The 19381-nt window shown below is 40.2% G+C and overlaps 9 non-coding genes across 9 annotated transcripts; all 9 read left to right on the top strand.

Moving 5' to 3' along the window:
* Positions 1-441: 441 nt before the first annotated feature.
* TRNAV-UAC (transfer RNA valine (anticodon UAC)) lies at positions 442-514 on the top strand. Its single transcript has one exon. It is a non-coding gene; the product is annotated as a tRNA-Val (tRNA).
* A 176-nt stretch (positions 515-690) lies between these two features.
* Positions 691-763, top strand: TRNAV-CAC (transfer RNA valine (anticodon CAC)). The gene has a single exon. It is a non-coding gene; the product is annotated as a tRNA-Val (tRNA).
* A 9788-nt stretch (positions 764-10551) lies between these two features.
* Positions 10552-10624, top strand: TRNAV-AAC (transfer RNA valine (anticodon AAC)). The gene has a single exon. It is a non-coding gene; the product is annotated as a tRNA-Val (tRNA).
* Positions 10625-11789: 1165 nt separating this feature from the next.
* TRNAV-CAC (transfer RNA valine (anticodon CAC)) lies at positions 11790-11862 on the top strand. Its single transcript has one exon. It is a non-coding gene; the product is annotated as a tRNA-Val (tRNA).
* A 416-nt stretch (positions 11863-12278) lies between these two features.
* On the top strand, positions 12279-12351 carry TRNAV-AAC (transfer RNA valine (anticodon AAC)). Its single transcript has one exon. It is a non-coding gene; the product is annotated as a tRNA-Val (tRNA).
* A 666-nt stretch (positions 12352-13017) lies between these two features.
* Positions 13018-13090, top strand: TRNAV-AAC (transfer RNA valine (anticodon AAC)). Its single transcript has one exon. It is a non-coding gene; the product is annotated as a tRNA-Val (tRNA).
* Positions 13091-14746: 1656 nt separating this feature from the next.
* On the top strand, positions 14747-14819 carry TRNAV-UAC (transfer RNA valine (anticodon UAC)). Its single transcript has one exon. It is a non-coding gene; the product is annotated as a tRNA-Val (tRNA).
* Positions 14820-14994: 175 nt separating this feature from the next.
* TRNAV-CAC (transfer RNA valine (anticodon CAC)) lies at positions 14995-15067 on the top strand. The gene has a single exon. It is a non-coding gene; the product is annotated as a tRNA-Val (tRNA).
* A 1514-nt stretch (positions 15068-16581) lies between these two features.
* On the top strand, positions 16582-16654 carry TRNAV-AAC (transfer RNA valine (anticodon AAC)). The gene has a single exon. It is a non-coding gene; the product is annotated as a tRNA-Val (tRNA).
* Positions 16655-19381: the final 2727 nt, after the last annotated feature.

Below are 19381 nucleotides of genomic sequence, written 5' to 3' on the forward strand. Positions count from 1 at the left end.
ATGGAGAAAAAAGTAACACATTCAATATAAACTTCAATTTAAGCAAAATCCCTTTGTAGGAATAAAACTGGTAAAATATGTAATAATAATTGTAAATGTTTCATTAACCAAAAATACTTTCCTTCAGCAATAAAAAGGCCCCGTCAGTCACAATTCTGCTCTGCTAGCCAATACACAGTAACTTTCCATCAGGTTTCTTAGAGTAGTGGTCATCACGTCTGCTTATCACGCAGAAGGTCCTGCGTTCAATCCCCAGTAAAACCAATCTGTTCTTGGTGTTGAAATAATACTTAATTAAACTACAATATATGAAGTTCTTGGCTTTGTTGCCGAATGATGGGATGTTTTGGCTTCCATCACCAACAGAGCTACGAATTTGTTTTTTTTTTCCCTGGCGGTCAAAACTCGTCTCTAATTGTCATTACTTTGCAGGTTTTCAAAGGTTTCATAGTGTAGTGGAAATCACGTCTGCTTTACACGCAGAAGGTTCTGGGTTCAATCCCCAGTGAAACCCATGTGTTCTTGGTGTTGAAATAATCCCCTATCAACCTGCAGTATATAAAGTTCTTGGCTTTGTTGCCGAATAACGGGATGTTTTAGCTTCCATCACCAACAGAGCTACGAATTTGTTTTTTTTCCCCTGGCGGTCAAAACTAGTCTCTAATTGCCATTACTTTGCAGGATTTCAAAGGTTTCATAGTGTAGTGGTCATCACGTCTGCTTCACACGCAGAAGGTCCTGGGTTCAATCCCCAGTGAAACCAATCTGTTTTTAGTGTTGAAGTAATTTCCTATCGACTTGTAATATGTGAAATTCTTGGTTTCGTTGCCAAATGACAATACATTTTGGCTTCCATCACAAAGAGAACTACGATTTTGGGTTTCTTTTTTATTGACCATTTTAGCAGAAAACATAATCCCATATTATAAAAATCCTATTTGTTTCAAAATATATAGTTCCCATAAATACAAAAGCAAAAGACCAAACTATGGAGAAAAAAGTAACACATTCAATATAAACTTCAATTTAAGCAAAATCCCTTTGTAGGAATAAAACTGGTAAAATATGTAATAATAATTGTAAATGTTTCATTAACCAAAAATACTTTCCTTCAGCAATAAAAAGGCCCCGTCAGTCACAATTCTGCTCTGCTAGCCAATACACAGTAACTTTTCGTCAGGATTCATAGTGTAGTGGTCATCATTTCTGCTTAACACGCAGAAGGTCCTGGGTAGAGTTGAGCGCGGTTCGAGGTTCGAGGTTCTCCAGTTATAGGCACGAGTGATTTTGGGGGCTGATCGAACTAGAAATCGAGCTTTTTGCAAAAGCTCGATAGTTCTAGATACGTTCGAGAACGGTTCTAGCAGCAAAAAGCAGGGCTTTTGACAGCTATAGTGTGCAGGAGCAATCGCTGGCAGCCTGCCACAAGCTGGTAACCAAGATATACATCGGGTATCCAACCAAAGCGCTTTGGTTAGTAACCCGATGTTTATCCTAGTTACGTGCAGGAAGCCCACACTTCCCCGCTCAGCTCGCTCCGCCCCCTCCTGCCCACGGCATGTACACACGTATACACACACACACACACACACACACACACACGGTCCCGCTCGGTTTACCTGCGGTCGGCCCGGGGGCAGCAGTCCTTGGCACTGGATACTGTGGCTGCCGGCCCTTTAAGGCCCGCAGAACACAGCGTTCACTGTGTTCTCCTGCATTGAGCATCATCTGTGGGCGGAGCTACCGCCCGGCGTCCTGCTCGGTCGCACAGATGAAGGAGTCACAGTGCCAGCCAGCGACCCCCAGCACATCGCTTCCCTCCGGCGCTGTGTGGGCCCCATCTGCACCGTGACCTGATCAGTATGTGGGACATCACTCCCTCCCCACCCCTCCCTGTCCCCCCGTGCGTGTGTGGGCCCCGCAGAGCCGTGTGTGTGGCCCCCGGAGCCGCATGTGTGGGCCCCGCAGAGCAAGGTGTGTGTTTGTATGTATGCATGCAGCAGAGCAGTATGCGTGTCTAAATGTATGTATATATGCAGCAGAGCAGTATGTGTGTCTGTATGTATGTATGTATATATGCAGCAGAGCAGTATGCGTGTCTGTATGTATGTATATATGCAGCGGAGCAGTATGCGTGTCTGTATGTATGCATGTATATATGCAGCAGAGCAGTATACGTGTCTGTATGTATGTATATATATATGCAGCAGAGCAGTATACGTGTCTGTATGAATGTATGTATATATGCAGCAGAGCAGTATGCGTTTCTGTATGTATGTATATATGCAGCAGAGCAGTATGCGTGTCTGTATGTATGTATGTATATATGTAGCAGAGTAGTATGCGTGTCTGTATGTATGTATATATATATGCAGCAGAGCAATATGCGTGTCTGTCTGTATGTATGAATGTATGTATGCAGCAGAGCAGTATGCGTGTCTGTATGTATGTATGTATATATGCAGCAGAGCAGTATGCGTGTCTGTATGTATGCATATATGCAGCAGAGCAGTATGCGTGTCTGTATGTATGTATGTATGTATATATGTAGCAGAGTAGTATGCGTGTCTGTATGTATATATATATATATATGCAGCAGAGCAATATGCGTGTCTGTCTGTATGTATGCATGTATGTATGCAGCAGAGCAGTATACGTGTCTGTATGTATGTATATATGTAGCAGAGTAGTATGCGTGTCTGTATGTATATATATATGCAGCAGAGCAATATGCGTGTCTGTATGTATGCATGTATGTATGCAGCAGAGCAGTATACGTGTCTGTATGTATGTATGTATATATGCAGCAGAGCAGTATGCGTGTCTGTATGTATGTATGTATATATGCAGCAGAGCAGTATGCGTGACTGTATGTATGTATGTATATATGCAGCAGAGCAGTATGCGTGTATGTATGTATATATGCAGCAGAGCAGTATGCGTGTCTGTATGTATGTATGTATGTATGCAGCAGAGCAATATATGTGTCTGTATGTATGTATGTATGTATGCAGCAGAGCAGTATGCGTGTCTGTATGTATGTATATATGCAGCAGAGCAGTATGCGTGTATGTATGTATGTATATATGCAGCAGAGCAGTATGCGTGTCTGTATGTATGTATGTATATATGTAGCAGAGTAGTATGCGTGTCTGTCTGTATGTATGCATGTATGTATGCAGCAGAGCAGTATACGTGTCTGTATGTATGTATATATGTAGCAGAGCAGTATGCATGTCTGTATGTATGTATGTATGTATATATGCAGCAGAGCAGTATGCGTGTATGTATATATATATGCAGCAGAGCAGTATGCGTGTCTGTATGTATGTATGTATATATGTAGCAGAGTAGTATGCGTGTCTGTATGTATGTATATATATGCAGCAGAGCAATATGCGTGTCTGTCTGTATGTATGCATGTATGTATGCAGCAGAGCAGTATGCGTGTCTGTATGTATGCTTGTATGTATGCAGCAGAGCAGTATGCGTGTCTGTATGTATGCATGTATGTATGCAGCAGAGCAGTATACGTGTCTGTATGTATGTATGTATATATGCAGCAGAGCAGTATGCGTGTCTATATGTATGTATGTATATATGAAGCAGAGCAGTATGCGTGTCTATGTATGTATGTATATATGTAGCAGAGTAGTATGCATGTCTGTATGTATGTATGTATATATGCAGCAGAGCAGTATGCGTGTCTATGTATGTATGTATATATGTAGCAGAGTAGTATGCGTGTCTATGTATGTATGTATATATATATGCAGCAGAGCAATATGCGTGTCTGTCTGTATGTATGCATGTATGTATGCAGCAGAGCAGTATGCATGTCTGTATGTATGCATGCAGAGCAGTATGCGTGTCTGTCTGTATGTATGTATGTATGCAGAAGAGCAGTATGTGTGTCTGTTTGTATGTATGTATGCATGTATGTATGCAGCAGAGCAGTATGCGTGTCTGTCTGTATGTATGTATGCAGCAGAGCAGTGTGTGTGTGTGTGTGTCTGTATGTATGTATGTATGCAGCAGAGCAGTATGTGTGTGTCTGCCTATATGTATGTATGTAGCAGAGCAGTGTGTGTGTGTCTGTCTATATGTATGTATGCATGCAGAGCAGTATGTGTGTGTCTGTATGTATGTATGTATGTATGTATGCAGCATAGCAGTGTGTGTCTCTGTATGTATGCATGTATGATGTGTATCTATGTATGTCAGTGTATATGACTGTATAGATTTGTCTGTTTATATGTATTTTTGTGAGTTTGTCTTTAAATATGTATATGTACGTGTATGTATCTGTGTATGTGTGTGTGTCTGCGTGTTTATGGGGCCCACTGGGACTCTTCCGCCCGGGGCCCACAAAAACCTGGAGCCGGCCCTGCCTGCGGTGATGAAGTTCCGCCATCCCGACCTCAGCGCTGTCACTGTCCTTCATGGCCGCCGCTTGTCACATCACCTTCTCTCGCTTCTGACCTGAGACTGACTAGCGGTGACGTCACGGGCCTCTCGCGATTCTTGGCTGTGAAGGCGGCGGTCATTGAACTCAGTGACAGGGGCTGTCAGTGTGCTGGAGATCAGCGCAGGTAATGTACCTCGCTGACAGCAGCACTTGTCATCCCCTGCAGTGACCTGGGCTGGCCCATTGATGTTAGCTCAGGTCACTGCACTGCTCTCCCAGCCAATGGGGAACATCCTGCTCTTCATTGACTGGGACAGTGTGGATCGTCATGGCAACCCCTTGGATTACACCAGACCTGGATTTGTTTTTCATTCTAATAAATTGGTTAAAGAGGGAATGTTTTGGGGAGTGTTTTTTCAAATAAAAATGTGTTTGTCGTCTATTTTTTTTTATTACTGACTGGGTTGGTGATGTCAGGTATCTGATAGACGCCTGACCTCACCAACCCCAGGGCTTAATGCCAGGTGACATTACACATCTGGTATTAACCCCATATATTACCCCGTTTGCCACCGCACCAGGGCGCGGGATGAGCTGGGGCGAAGCACCAGGATTGGCGCATCTAATGGATGCGCCACTTCTGGGGCGGCTGCGGCCTGCTATTTTTAGGCTGGGGAGAGTCCAATAACCATGGACCTCCCTAGTCTGAGAATATCAGGCCTCAGCTGTCTGCTTTACCTTGGCTGGTGATCCAATTTTGGGGGACCCCTACGTGGTTTTTTTTTAATTATTTATTTAATTTACAATAACAGCGTGGGGTGCCCTCAGTTTTGGATTACCAGCCAAGGTGAGGTTGCCAGCTGTGGCCTGCAGGCTGCAGCTGTCTGCTTTACCCTAGCTGGCTACAAAACTAGGGGGAACCCTACGTCATTTTGTTTTCATTTTTTTGGCTAAATACAAAGCTAAGCACCCCTTAGTGCCACATGAAAGGCACCAAAGGGTGCTCCACTTTTTCTCCACTTTTTCTCCACTTTTTCTCCACTTTTTCTCCACTTTTTCTCCACTTTTTATCCACTTTTTCTCCACTTTTTCTCCACTTTTTCTTCACTTTTTCTCCACTTTTTATCCATTTTTTTCTCCACTTTTTCTCCACTTTTTCTCTGTTCTTTTTCTATGGTCGGTCTACCCATTAGCTCTGCCATGCATACTGTAGCTCTACACCTACTGCACATGTTACTTTATGATTGACATCTTTTTCGTACCAGAGCTGTCTAAGCCTACTCTGACCCCATATTTGTCATTACTATATTGTCCTTGTACTGTATTATGACATTTGTATCATGTGTTTCATTTCTTGCTGTGTTGCAATTTTTTTGCTGCATCCCAATTGTACCTCTACATTGTTCGAGTTTATGTTATTGTTCTCTCACTCTTATGTGATACTGATTATTGTCATTTTTCATGATTACATGCAGATAAGTCCAATCTGACGAAGGCTCAGGCCGAAACGTCATTTGTAACTTGTTTTGGACAAAAACATATATGCTTATGAAAATTTTTTTTTTCTTAATACGGACCAATAAAGAGTGATTTTGCATTACTATCCGCTGTGACTTACTGACTTAGTCTGGGAGATTTAGAGTGCCGAGGCTACTCACTAATTTTATCTATTATTACCTCTGAGCACCTATATACCAGTGAGCAGAGCTTCCTCTACAGTAGTTCTCCTGATTAGGCATGCCCTTACCTCATGAGCAGGGCATTGCAGCTTTGGTAGCAACCATTACGACATGGACTCTGCTGCTGTGGACCCGGGGAGAGTGAGTGCAGATTCATTGCACCCACACTCCTCACATGAAGGGTCCGCACTCCTAGAAAATGGGGGATACGTTCCCTGAGTGTCTCCCCCCCATATTCTAGACGGTCCAGAGTCGTCGTGGGACCCCTTTATTTTTTTTCTTACAATAAATTGGTGAAAGAGGAAATGTTTTGGGGACTGTTTTTTCAAATAAATTTCTTTTGTCGATTTTTTTTTTTGTTAGTACTGACAGTTTATGATGTTGGGTATCTAATAGACGCCATAACATCACAAACTGCTGGGCTTGATCTCAGGTGACTTTACAGCTAGTATCATCCCGATTTATTACCCCGTTTGCCACTGCACCAGGGCACGGGATGAGCTGGGGTGAAGCGCCTGGATTGGCGCATCTAGTGGATGCGCCACATCTGGGGTGCCTGCGGCCTGCTATTTTTAGGCTGTGAAGGCCCAATAACTATGTACCTTCCCACCCTGAGAATACCAGACCACAGCTGTCCGCTTTACCTTGGCTGGTGATCCAATTTGGGGGGGACCCTACTTTTATTGTGTAATTATTAATATTTATAAAATAATTATAAAAAAGAGCCTGAGGGGACCTCCACATTGGATCCCCAACCACGGTAAAGCTGCCAGCTGTGGTTTTCAGGCTACAGCCGTCTGCTTTACCCTAGCTGGCTATCAAAAATGGGGGGACCCAACGTCATTTTTTTTTTTTAACTATTTTTTAAATAGAAAAAATTAATGGGCTTCCCTGTATTTTGATTGCCAACCAAGGTAACGGCAGGCAGACTGAGATGGCAACCCATAGCTGTCTGCTTTATCTGCGCTGAGAATCAAAAATACCGCGGAGCGCTACATCATTTTTTTAAAGATTTATTTTTACAGCACTGTGATGTCCAGCAATCAAAATACAGGGAAGCCCATTTTGTTTTTAGTTAATTAAATAAATAATTAAAAAAAATATATATGGGCTCCCGCTGCATTTTTTGTATTGCTAGGTAAGGGTAATCCAAGCAGCTACTGGCTGCTAACCCCCACTGCTTGGTGTTACCTTCACTGGCAATGGAAAATCCAGGGAAGCATTTTTTATTTTTTTTGCCAAAAAACTACAAAAAAAGGACGTGAGCTTCGCCATATTTTTGTATGCTAGCCAGGTATAGCAGGCAGGTGCTGGAAGAGTTGGATACAGCGCCAGAAGATGGCGCTTCTATGAAAATGCCATTTTCTGAGGCGGCTGCAGACTGCAATTCGCAGCAGTGGGGCCCAGAAAGGTCAGGCCAACCTGTGCTGCGGATTCCAATCCCCAGCTGCCTAGTTGTACCTGGCTGGACACAAAAATGGGGTGAAGCCTACGTCATTTGTTTTCTAATTATTTGATGAAATTCATGAAATAATAAAAAAAAGGGCTTCCCTTTATTTTTGGTTCCCAGCCGGGTACAAATAGGCAACTGGGGGTTGGGGGCAGCCGTACCTGCCTGCTGTACCTGGCTAGCATACAAAAATATGGCGAAGCCCACATAATTTTTTCAGGGGGCAAAAAACTTCTGCATACAGTCCTGGATGGAGTATGCTGAGCCTTGTAATTCTGCAGCTGCTTTGTGTCTGTATGGAGAAGAGCAGACAGCAGCTGCAGAACTACAAGGCTCAGCATACTCCATCCAGGACTGTATGCAGAATTTTTTTGCCCACCAAAAAAATGACGTGGGCTTCGCCATATTTTTGTATGCTAGCCAGGTACAGCAGGCACCCACGGGCTGCCTCCAACCCCCAGTTGCCTATTTGTACCCGGCTGGGAACCAAAAATATAGTAAAGCCCGTTTTTTTTAATTATTTCACTTATTTCATGAAATAATTAAAAAACAAATGACGTGGGCTTCGCCCCATTTTTTATGTCCAGCCGGGTACAACTAGGCAGCTGGGGATTGGAATCCGCAGCACAGGTTAGCCCGAGGTTTCTGGGCGCCTCTGCTGCGAATTTCAGTCCGCAGCCGTCCCAGAAAATGGCGCTCTCATAGAAGCGCCATCATCTGGCGCTGTATCCAACTCTTCCAACAGCCCTGAAGCCGGGTGGCTTGTTGGGTAATCATGAGTTAATACTGGCTTTGTTTTACTAGCCAGAATAAAGCCAGAGATTCTTAATGTCAGGCACGTTTGACCCGGCCATTAAGAATCTCCAATAAAGGGTTAAAAAAAACACCACACAGAGAAAAAAATACTTTAATAGAAATAAATACACAGACACATTAGAGACTCCATCTTTATTACCCCCTGTCAGCCCTCCACGATCCTGCTCTTCTGTCTTCTTTCTTTCTAGTGTAGTAGTAGTGACGATTGTAGTGAGGATGAGGTTCACCAGCTCATCACTTGGGGCTGAGGAACCTCATCCTCACTACAATCCTCACTAGTGTAGTAGTAGTGACGATTGTAGTGAGGATGAGTTTACCCAGCTCATCACTTGGGGCTGAGGAACCTCATCCTCACTACAATCCTCACTAGTGTAGTAGTAGTGACGATTGTAGTGAGGATGAGTTTACCCAGCTCATCACTTGGGGCTGAGGAACCTCATCCTCACTACAATCATCACTAGTGTAGTAGTAGTGACGATTGTAGTGAGGATGAGTTTACCCAGCTCATCACTTGGGGCTGAGGAACCTCATCCTCACTACAATCATCACTAGTGTAGTAGTAGTGACGATTGTAGTGAGGATGAGTTTACCCAGCTCATCACTTGGGGCTGAGGAACCTCATCCTCACTACAATCATCACTAGTGTAGTAGTAGTGACGATTGTAGTGAGGATGAGTTTACCCAGCTCATCACTTGGGGCTGAGGAACCTCATCCTCACTACAATCCTCACTAGTGTAGTAGTAGTGACGATTGTAGTGAGGATGAGTTTACCCAGCTCATCACTTGGGGCTGAGGAACCTCATCCTCACTACAATCCTCACTACAATCGGGAAGCAGCGTGCAGCCTTCACTCCATGAGTGATCAGTGCTGGCTGTCAGCGGTAACAGCGGTAACGCTGACAGACGCGTTACCATAGCAACAGTGCTCTCGGAGCCGCGGTTAGCGGTGACGTCACCACTAACTGCGTTGCTATGGCAACGGTGATCTCCGTTAATGACCGGCTATGTCAGCCGGTCCCCAACGGAATGGGGAGTCGACCGTGTGCTAGAGCATGTCGCCGGTACACGGCGATACACATATGTGCACCGTATACCGGAGAGATGCACTCGCAGGTCCTACATGACGCGTCATAGTCATGTGACCAGTCTGTAGCCAATGAGATAATAGCCACGTGACTGGTCACATGGCTATTTTGACGTCATGATAGGTCCTGCATCTCTGCTGGCAGTGCTGGTCACGGGGAGGATTCAGCGATCATCGGATGGAATAGCGGCAGGAGACAGAGTACAGGAGGGATCGCGGGGACCGGTAAGTGTTATGGCAATGTTTATTAACTGTTTGTGTACATTTATAATGCATTTTTATGTGTTTGTGATTGCCTCCCATTATAGCCTATTGGTTCGAGTTCGGTTCGTCGAACATTCGACGAACCGAACTCGAACGGGACCACCGTTCGGCGAACCGACTCGAGCCGAACCGCGACCGGTTCGCTCATCTCTAGTCCTGGGTTCAATCCCCAGTGAAACCAATCTGTTCTTAGTGTTGAAATAATACGCTATCCAACTTCAATATATGAAGTTCTCGGCTTTGTTGCCGAATGACGAGATGTTTTGGCTTCCATCACAAACAGAACTAGAAATTATTTTTTTTTTTTCCCCTGGCGGTCAAAACTTGTCTCTAAATGCCATTACTTTGCAGGATTTCACAGGTTTCATAGTGGAGTCGTCATCACGTCTACTTCACACGCAGAAGGTCCTGGGTTCAATCCCCAGTAAAAACAAGCCATTTTTGCTGTTGAAGTAATTTGCTATCAACCTGTAACATATGAAATTCTTGGTTTTGTTGCCAACTGATAATATATTTTGGCTTCCATCACCAAGAGAAATACGATTTTGGGTTTCTTTTTTATTGACCATTTTAGCAGAAAACATAATCCCATATTATAAAAATCCTATTTGTTTCAAAATATATAGTTCCCATAAATACAAAAGCAAAAGACCAAACTATGGAGAAAAAAGTAACACATTCAATATAAACTTCAATTTAAGCAAAATCCCTTTGTAGGAATAAAACTGGTAAAATATGTAATAATAATTGTAAATGTTTCATTAACCAAAAATACTTTCCTTCAGCAATAAAAAGGCCCCGTCAGTCACAATTCTGCTCTGCTAGCCAATACACAGTAACTTTTCATCAGGTTTCATAGTGTAGTGGTCATCACGTCTGCTTAACACGCAGAAGGTCCTGGGTTCAATCCCCAGTGAAACCAATCTGTTCTTAGTGTTGAAATAATACGCTATCCAACTACAATATATGAAGTTCTCGGCTTTGTTGCCGAATGACGGGATGTTTTGGCTTCCATCACAAACAGAACTACAAATTATTTTTTTTTTTCCCCTGGCGGTCAAAACTCGTCTCTAAATGCCATTACTTTGCAGGATTTCACAGGTTTCATAGTGGAGTCGTCATCACGTCTACTTCACACGCAGAAGGTCCTGGGTTCAATCCCCAGTAAAAACAAGCCGTTTTTGCTGTTCAAGTAATTTGCTATCAACCTGTAACATATGAAATTCTTTGTTTTGTTGCCAACTGATAATATATTTTGGCTTCCATCACCAAGAGAACTACGATTTTGGGTTTCTTTTTTATTGACCATTTTAGCAGAAAACATAATCCCATATTATAAAAATCCTATTTGTTTCAAAATATATAGTTCCTTTAAATACAGAAGCAAACAACTAAACTATGTGGAAAAAAGTAACACATTCAATGTAAACTTCCTTTTAAGCAAAATCCCTTTGTAGGAATAAAACTGGTAAAATATGTAATAAAAATTGTGAATGTTTCATTAACCAAAAATACTTTCCTTCAGCAATAAAAAGGCCCCGTCAGTCACAATTCTGCTCTGCTAGCCAATACACAGTAACTTTCCATCAGGTTTCATAGAGTAGTGGTCATCACGTCTGCTTAACACGCAGAAGGTCCTGCGTTCAATCCCCAGTAAAACCAATCTGTTCTTGGTGTTGAAATAATACTCAATTAAACTACAATATATGAAGTTCTTGGCTTTGTTGCCGAATGATGGGATGTTTTGGCTTCCATCCCCAACAGAGCTACGAATTTGTTTTTTTTTTCCCTGGCGGTCAAAACTCGTCTCTAATTGCCATTACTTTGCAGGCTTTCAAAGGTTTCATAGTGTAGTGGAAATCACGTCTGCTTTACACGCAGAAGGTCCTGGGTTTAATCCCCAGTGAAACCCATGTGTTCTTGGTGTTGAAATAATCCCCTATCAACCTGCAGTATATAAAATTCTTGGCTTTGTTGCTGAATAACGGGATGTTTTAGCTTCCATCACCAACAGAGCTACGAATTTGTTTTTTCCCCCTGGCGGTCAAAACTCGTTTCAAATTGCCATTACTTTGCAGGATTTCGAAGGTTTCATAGTGTAGTGGTCATCACATCTGCTTCACATGCAGAAGGTCCTGGGTTCAATCCCCAGTGAAACCAATCTGTTTTTGGTGTTGAAGTAATTTCCTATCGACTTGTAATATGTGAAATTCTTGGTTTCGTTGCCAAATGACAATACATTTTGGCTTCCATCACAAAGAGAACTACGATTTTGGGTTTCTTTTTTATTGACCATTTTAGCAGAAAACATAATCCCATATTATAAAAATCCTATTTGTTTCAAAATATATAGTTCCCATAAATACAAAAGCAAAAGACCAAACTATGGAGAAAAAAGTAACACATTCAATATAAACATCAATTTAAGCAAAATCCCTTTGTAGGAATAAAACTGGTAAAATATGTAATAATAATTGTAAATGTTTCATTAACCAAAAATACTTTCCTTCAGCAATAAAAAGGCCCCGTCAGTCACAATTCTGCTTTGCTAGCCAATACACAGTACCTTTTCGTCAGGTTTCATAGTGTAGTGGTCATCACGTCTGCTTAACACGCAGAAGGTCCTGGGTTCAATCCCCAGTGAAACCAATCAGTTCTTAGTGTTGAAATAATACGCAATCCAACTACAATATATGAAGTTCTCGGCTTTGTTGACGGATGACGGGATGTTTTGGCTTCCATCACCAACAGAGCTACAAATTATTTATTTTTTCCCCTGACGGTCAAAACTCGTCTCTAAATGTCATTACTTTGCAGGATTTCACAGGTTTCATAGTGGAGTCGTCATCACGTCTACTTCACACGCAGAAGGTCCTGGGTTCAATCCCCAGTAAAAACAAGCCGTTTTCGCTGTTGAAGTAATTTGCTATCAACCTGTAACATATGAAATTCTTTGTTTTGTTGCCAACTGATAATATATTTTGGCTTCCATCACCAAGAGAACTACGATTTTGTGTTTCTTTTTTATTGACCATTTTAGCAGAAAACATAATCCCATATTATAAAAATCCTATTTGTTTCAAAATATATAGTTCCCATAAATACAAAAGCAAAAGACCAAACTATGGAGAAAAAAGTAACACATTCAATATAAACATCAATTTAAGCAAAATCCCTTTGTAGGAATAAAATTGGTAAAATATGTAATAATAATTGTAAATGTTTCATTAACCAAAAATACTATCCTTCAGCAATAAAAAGGCCCCGTCAGTCACAATTCTGCTCTGCTAGCCAATACACAGTAACTTTTCGTCAGGTTTCATAGTGTAGTGGTCATCACGTCTGCTTAACACGCAGAAGGTCCTGGGTTCAATCCCCAGTGAAACCAATCAGTTCTTAGAGTTGAAATAATACGCAATCCAACTACAATATATGAAGTTCTCGGCTTTGTTGACGGATGACGGGATGTTTTGGCTTCCATCACCAACAGAGCTACAAATTATTTATTTTTTCCCCTGACGGTCAAAACTCGTCTCTAAATGTCATTGCTTTGCAGGATTTCACAGGTTTCATAGTGGAGTCGTCATCACGTCTACTTCACACGCAGAAGGTCCTGGGTTCAATCCCCAGTAAAAACAAGCCGTTTTCGCTGTTGAAGTAATTTGCTATCAACCTGTAACATATGAAATTCTTTGTTTTGTTGCCAACTGATAATATATTTTGGCTTCCATCACCAAGAGAACTACGATTTTGTGTTTCTTTTTTATTGACCATTTTAGCAGAAAACATAATCCCATATTATAAAAATCCTATTTGTTTCAAAATATATAGTTCCCATAAATACAAAAGCAAAAGACCAAACTATGGAGAAAAAAGTAACACATTCAATATAAACTTCAATTTAAGCAAAATCCCTTTGTAGGAATAAAACTGGTAAAATATGTAATAATAATTGTAAATGTTTCATTAACCAAAAATACTTTCCTTCAGCAATAAAAAGGCCCCGTCAGTCACAATTCTGCTCTGCTAGCCAATACACAGTAACTTTTCGTCAGGTTTCATAGTGTAGTGGTCATCACGTCTGCTTAACTCGCAGAAGGTCCTGGGTTCAATCGCCAGTGAAACCAATCTGTTCTTAGTGTTGATATAATACGCTATCCAACTACAATATATGAAGTTCTCGGCTTTGTTGCCGAATGACGGGATGTTTTGGCTTCCATCACAAACAGAACTACAAATTATTTTTTTTTTTCCCCTGGCGGTCAAAACTCGTCTCTAAATGCCATTACTTTGCAGGATTTCACAGGTTTCATAGTGGAGTCGTCATCACGTCTACTTCACACGCAGAAGGTCCTGGGTTCAATCCCCAGTAAAAACAAGCCATTTTCGCTGTTCAAGTAATTTGCTATCAACCTGTAACATATGAAATTCTATGTTTTGTTGCCAACTGATAATAAATTTTGGCTTCCATCACCAAGAGAACTACGATTTTGGGTTTCTTTTTTATTGACCATTTTAGCAGAAAACATAATCCCATATTATAAAAATCCTATTTGTTTCAAAATATATAGTTCCTTTAAATACAGAAGCAAACAACTAAACTATGTGGAAAAAAGTGACACATTCAATGTAAACTTCCTTTTAAGCAAAATCCCTTTGTAGGAATAAAACTGGTAAAATATGTAATAAAAATTGTGAATGTTTCATTAACCAAAAATACTTTCCTTCAGCAATAAAAAGGCCCCGTCAGTCACAATTCTGCTCTGCTAGCCAATACACAGTAACTTTCCATCAGGTTTCATAGAGTAGTGGGCATCACGTCTGCTTAACACGCAGAAGGTCCTGCGTTCAATCCCCAGTAAAACCAATCTGTTCTTGGTGTTGAAATAATACTCAATTAAACTACAATATATGACGTTTTTGGCTTTGTTGCCGAATGATGGGATGTTTTGGCTTCCATCCCCAACAGAGCTACGAATTTGTTTTTTTTTTCCCTGGCGGTCAAAACTCGTCTCTAATTGCCATTACTTTGCAGGCTTTCAAAGGTTTCATAGTGTAGTGGAAATCACGTCTGCTTTACACGCAGAAGGTCCTGGGTTCAATCCCCAGTGAAACCCATGTGTTCTTGGTGTTGAAATAATCCCCTATCAACCTGCAGTATATAAAATTCTTGGCTTTGTTGCTGAATAACGGGATGTTTTAGCTTCCATCACCAACAGAGCTACGAATTTGTTTTTTCCCCCTGGTGGTCAAAACTCGTTTCAAATTGCCATTACTTTGCAGGATTTCAAAGGTTTCATAGTGTAGTGGTCATCACATCTGCTTCACACGCAGAAGGTCCTGGGTTCAATCCCCAGTGAAACCAATCTGTCTTTTGTGTTGAAGTAATTTCCTATCGACTTGTAATATGTGAAATTCTTGGTTTCGTTGCCAAATGACAATACATTTTGGCTTCCATCACAAAGAGAACTACGATTTTGGGTTTCTTTTTTATTGACCATTTTAGCAGAAAACATATTCCCATATTATAAAAATCCTATTTGTTTCAAAATATATAGTTCCTTTAAATACAGAAGCAAACAACTAAACTATGTGGAAAAAAGTAACACATTCAATGTAAACTTCCTTTTAAGCAAAATCCCTTTGTAGGAATAAAACTTGTAAAATATGTAATAAAAATTGTAAATGTTTCATTAACCAAAAATACTTTCCTTCAGCAATAAAAAGGCCCCGTCAGTCACAATTCTGCTCTGCTAGCCAATACACAGTAACTTTCCATCAGGTTTCATAGAGTAGTGGTCATCACGTCTGCTTAACACGCAGAAGGTCCTGCGTTCATTCCCCAGTAAAACCAATCTGTTCTTGGTGTTGAAATAATACTCAATTAAACTTCAATATATGAAGTTCTTGGCTTTGTTGCCGAATGATGGGAAGTAATTTGCTATCAACCTGTAACCTATGAAATTCTTGGTTTTGTTGCCATCTGATAATATATTTTGGCTTCCCTCACCAAGAGAACTACGATTTTGGGTTTCTTTTTTATTTACCATTTTTGCAGAAAACATAATCCCATATTATAAAAATCCTGTTTGTTTCAAAATATATAGTTCCTTTAAATTCAAAAGCAAACAACTAAACTATGTGGAAAAATGTAACACATTCAATGTAAACTTCCTTTTAAGCAAAATCCCTTTGTAGGAATAAAACTGGTAAAATATGTAATAAAAATTGTAAATGTTTCATTAACCAAAAATACTTTCCTTCAGCAATAAAAAGGCCCCGTCAGTCACAATTCTGCTCTGCTAGCCAATACACAGTAACTTTCTACCAGGTTTCATAGAGTAGTAGTCATCACGTCTGCTTAACACGCAGAAGCTCCTGTGTTCAATCCCCAGTAAAACCAATCTGTTCTTGGAGTTGAAATAATACTCAATTAAACTACAGTTTATGAAGTTCTTGGCTTTGTTGCCGAATGATGGGAAGTAATTTGCTATCAACCTGTAACATATGAAATTCTTCCTTTTGTTGCCAACTGATAATATATTTTGGCTTCCATCACAAAGAGAACTACGATTTTGGGTTTCTTTTTTATTGACCATTTTAGCAGAAAACATAATCCCATATTATAAAAATCCTGTTTGCTTCAAAATATATAGTTCCCATAAATACAAAAGCAAAAGACCAAACTATGGAGAAAAAAGTAACACATTCAATATAAACTTCAATTTAAGCAAAATCCCTTTGTAGGAATAAAACTGGTAAAATATGTAATAATAATTGTAAATGTTTCATTAACCAAAAATACTTTCCTTCAGCAATAAAAAGGCCCCGTCAGTCACAATTCTGCTCTGCTAGCCAATACACAGTAACTTTTTGTCAGGTTTCATAGTGTAGTGGTCATCACGTCTGCTTAACATGCAGAAGGTCCTGGGTTCAATCCCCAGTGAAACCAATCTATTCTTAGTGTTGAAATAATACGCTATCCAACTACAATATATGAAGTTCTTGGCTTTGTTGCCGTATGACGGGATGTTTAGGCTTCCATCACAAACAGAACTACAAATTATTATTTTTTTTCCCTGGCGGTCAAAACTCGTCTCTAAATGCCATTACTTTGCAGGATTTCACAGGTTTCATAGTGGAGTCGTCATCACGTCTACTTCACACGCAGAAGGTCCTGGGTTCAATCCCCAGTAAAAACAAGCTGTTTTCGCTGTTGAAGTAATTTGCTATCAACCTGTAAGATGTGAAATTCTTTGTTTTGTTGCCAACTGATAATATGTTTTGGCTTGTATCACCAAGAGAACTACGATTTTGGGTTTCTTTGTTATTGACCATTTTAGCAGAAAACATAATACCATATTATAAAAATCCTGTTTGTTTCAAAATATATAGTTCCTTTAAATGCAAAAGCAAACAACTAAACTATTTGGAAAAAAGTAACACATTCAATGTAAACTTCCTTTTAAGCAAAATCCCTTTGTAGGAATAAAACTGGTTAAATATGTAATAAAAATTGTAAATGTTTCATTAACCAAAAATACTTTCCTTCAGCAATAAAAAGGCCCCGTCAGTCACAATTCTGCTCTGCTAGCCAATACACAGTAACTTTCCATCAGGTTTCATAGAGTAGTGGTCATCACGTCTGCTTAACACGCAGAAGGTCCTGCGTTCAATCCCCAGTAAAACCAATCTGTTCTAGGTGTTGAAATAATACTCAATTAAACTACAATATATGAAGTTCTTGGCTTTGATGCTGAATGATGGGATGTTTTGGCTTCCATCCCCAACAGAGCTACGAATTTGTTTTTTTTTTTTCCCTGGCGGTCAAAACTCGTCTCTAATTGCCATTACTTTGCAGGCTTTCAAAGGTTTCATAGTGTAGTGGAAATCACGTCTCCTTTACACGCAGAAGGTCCTGGGTTCAATCCCCAGAGAAACCCATGTGTTCTTGTTGTTGAAATAATACGCTATCTAACTACAATATTTTAAGTTCTCGGCTTTGTTGCCGAATGACGGGATGTTTTGGCTTCCATCACAAACAGAACTACAAATTATTTTTTTTTTTCCCCTGGCGGTCAAAACTCGTCTCTAAATGCCATTACTTTGCAGGATTTCACAGGTTTCATAGTGGAGTCGTCATCACGTCTACTTCACACGCAGAAGGTCCTGGGTTCAATCCCCAGTGAAACTCATGTGTTCTTGTGTTGAAATAATCCCCTATCAACCTGCAGTATATAAAGTTCTTGGCTTTGTTGCCGAATAACTGGATGTTTTAGCTTCCATCACCAACAGAGCTACGAATTTGTTTTTTTTCCCCTGGCGGTCAAAACTCGTCTCTAATTGCCATTACTTTGCAGGATTTCAAAGGTTTCATAGTGTAGTGGTCATCACGTCTGCTTCACACGCAGAAGGTCCTGGGTTCAGTCCCCAGTGAAACCAATCTGTTTTTGGTGTTGAAGTAATTTCCTATCGACTTGTAATATGTAAAATTCTTGGTTTCGTTGCCAAATGACAATACATTTTGGCTTCCATCACAAAGAGAACTACGATTTTGGGTTTCTTTTTTATTGACCATTTTAGCAGAAAACATAATCCCATATTATAAAAATCCTATTTGTTTCAAAATATATAGTTCCCATAAATACAAAAGCAAAAGACCAAACTATGGAGAAAAAAGTAACACATTCAATATAAACTTCAATTTAAGCAAAATCCCTTTGTAGGAATAAAACTGGTAAAATATGTAGTAATAATTGTAAATGTTTCATTAACCAAAAATACTTTCCTTCAGCAATAAAAAGGCCCCGTCAGTCACAATTCTGCTCTGCTAGCCAATACACAGTAACTTTTCATGAGGTTTCATAGTGTAGTGGTCATCACATCTGCTTAACACGCAGAAGGTCCTGGATTCAATCCCCAGTGAAACCAATCTGTTCTTAGTGTTGAAATAATACGCTATCCAACTACAATATATGAAGTTCTCGGCTATGTTGCCGAATGACGGGATGTTTTGGCTTCCATCACAAACAGAACTACAAATAATTTTTTTTTTTCCCCTGGCGGTCAAAACTCATCTCTAAATGCCGTTACTTTGCAGGATTTCACAGGTTTCATAGTGGAGTCGTCATCATGTCTACTTCACACGCAGAAGGTCCTGGGTTCAATCCCCAGTAAAATCAAGCCGTTTTCACTGTTGAAGTAGTTTGCTTTCAACCTGTAACATATGAAATTCTTTGTTTTGTTGCCAACTGATAATATATTTTGGCTTCCATCACCAAGAGAACTACAATTTTGGGGGTTTTTTTATTGACCATTTTAGCAGAAAACATAATCCCATTTTATAAAAATCCTGTTTGTTTCAAAATATATAGTTCCTTTAAATACAAAAGCAAACAACTAAACTATGTGGAAAAAAGTAACACATTCAATGTAAACTTCCTTTTAAGCAAAATCCCTTTGTAGGAATAAAACTGGTAAAATATGTAATAAAAATTGTAAATGTTTCATTAACCAAAAATACTTTCCTTCAGCAATAAAAAGGCCCCGTCAGTCACAATTCTGCTCTGCTGGCCAATACACAGTAACTTTCCATTAGGTTTCATAGTGTAGTGGTCATCACGTCTGCTTAATATGCAGAAGGTCCTGCGTTCAATCCCCAGTAAAACCAATCTGTTCT

This window comes from Anomaloglossus baeobatrachus, chromosome 2 (genome assembly GCF_048569485.1).
Source record: "Anomaloglossus baeobatrachus isolate aAnoBae1 chromosome 2, aAnoBae1.hap1, whole genome shotgun sequence".
Lineage (NCBI taxonomy): Eukaryota > Metazoa > Chordata > Amphibia > Anura > Aromobatidae > Anomaloglossus > Anomaloglossus baeobatrachus.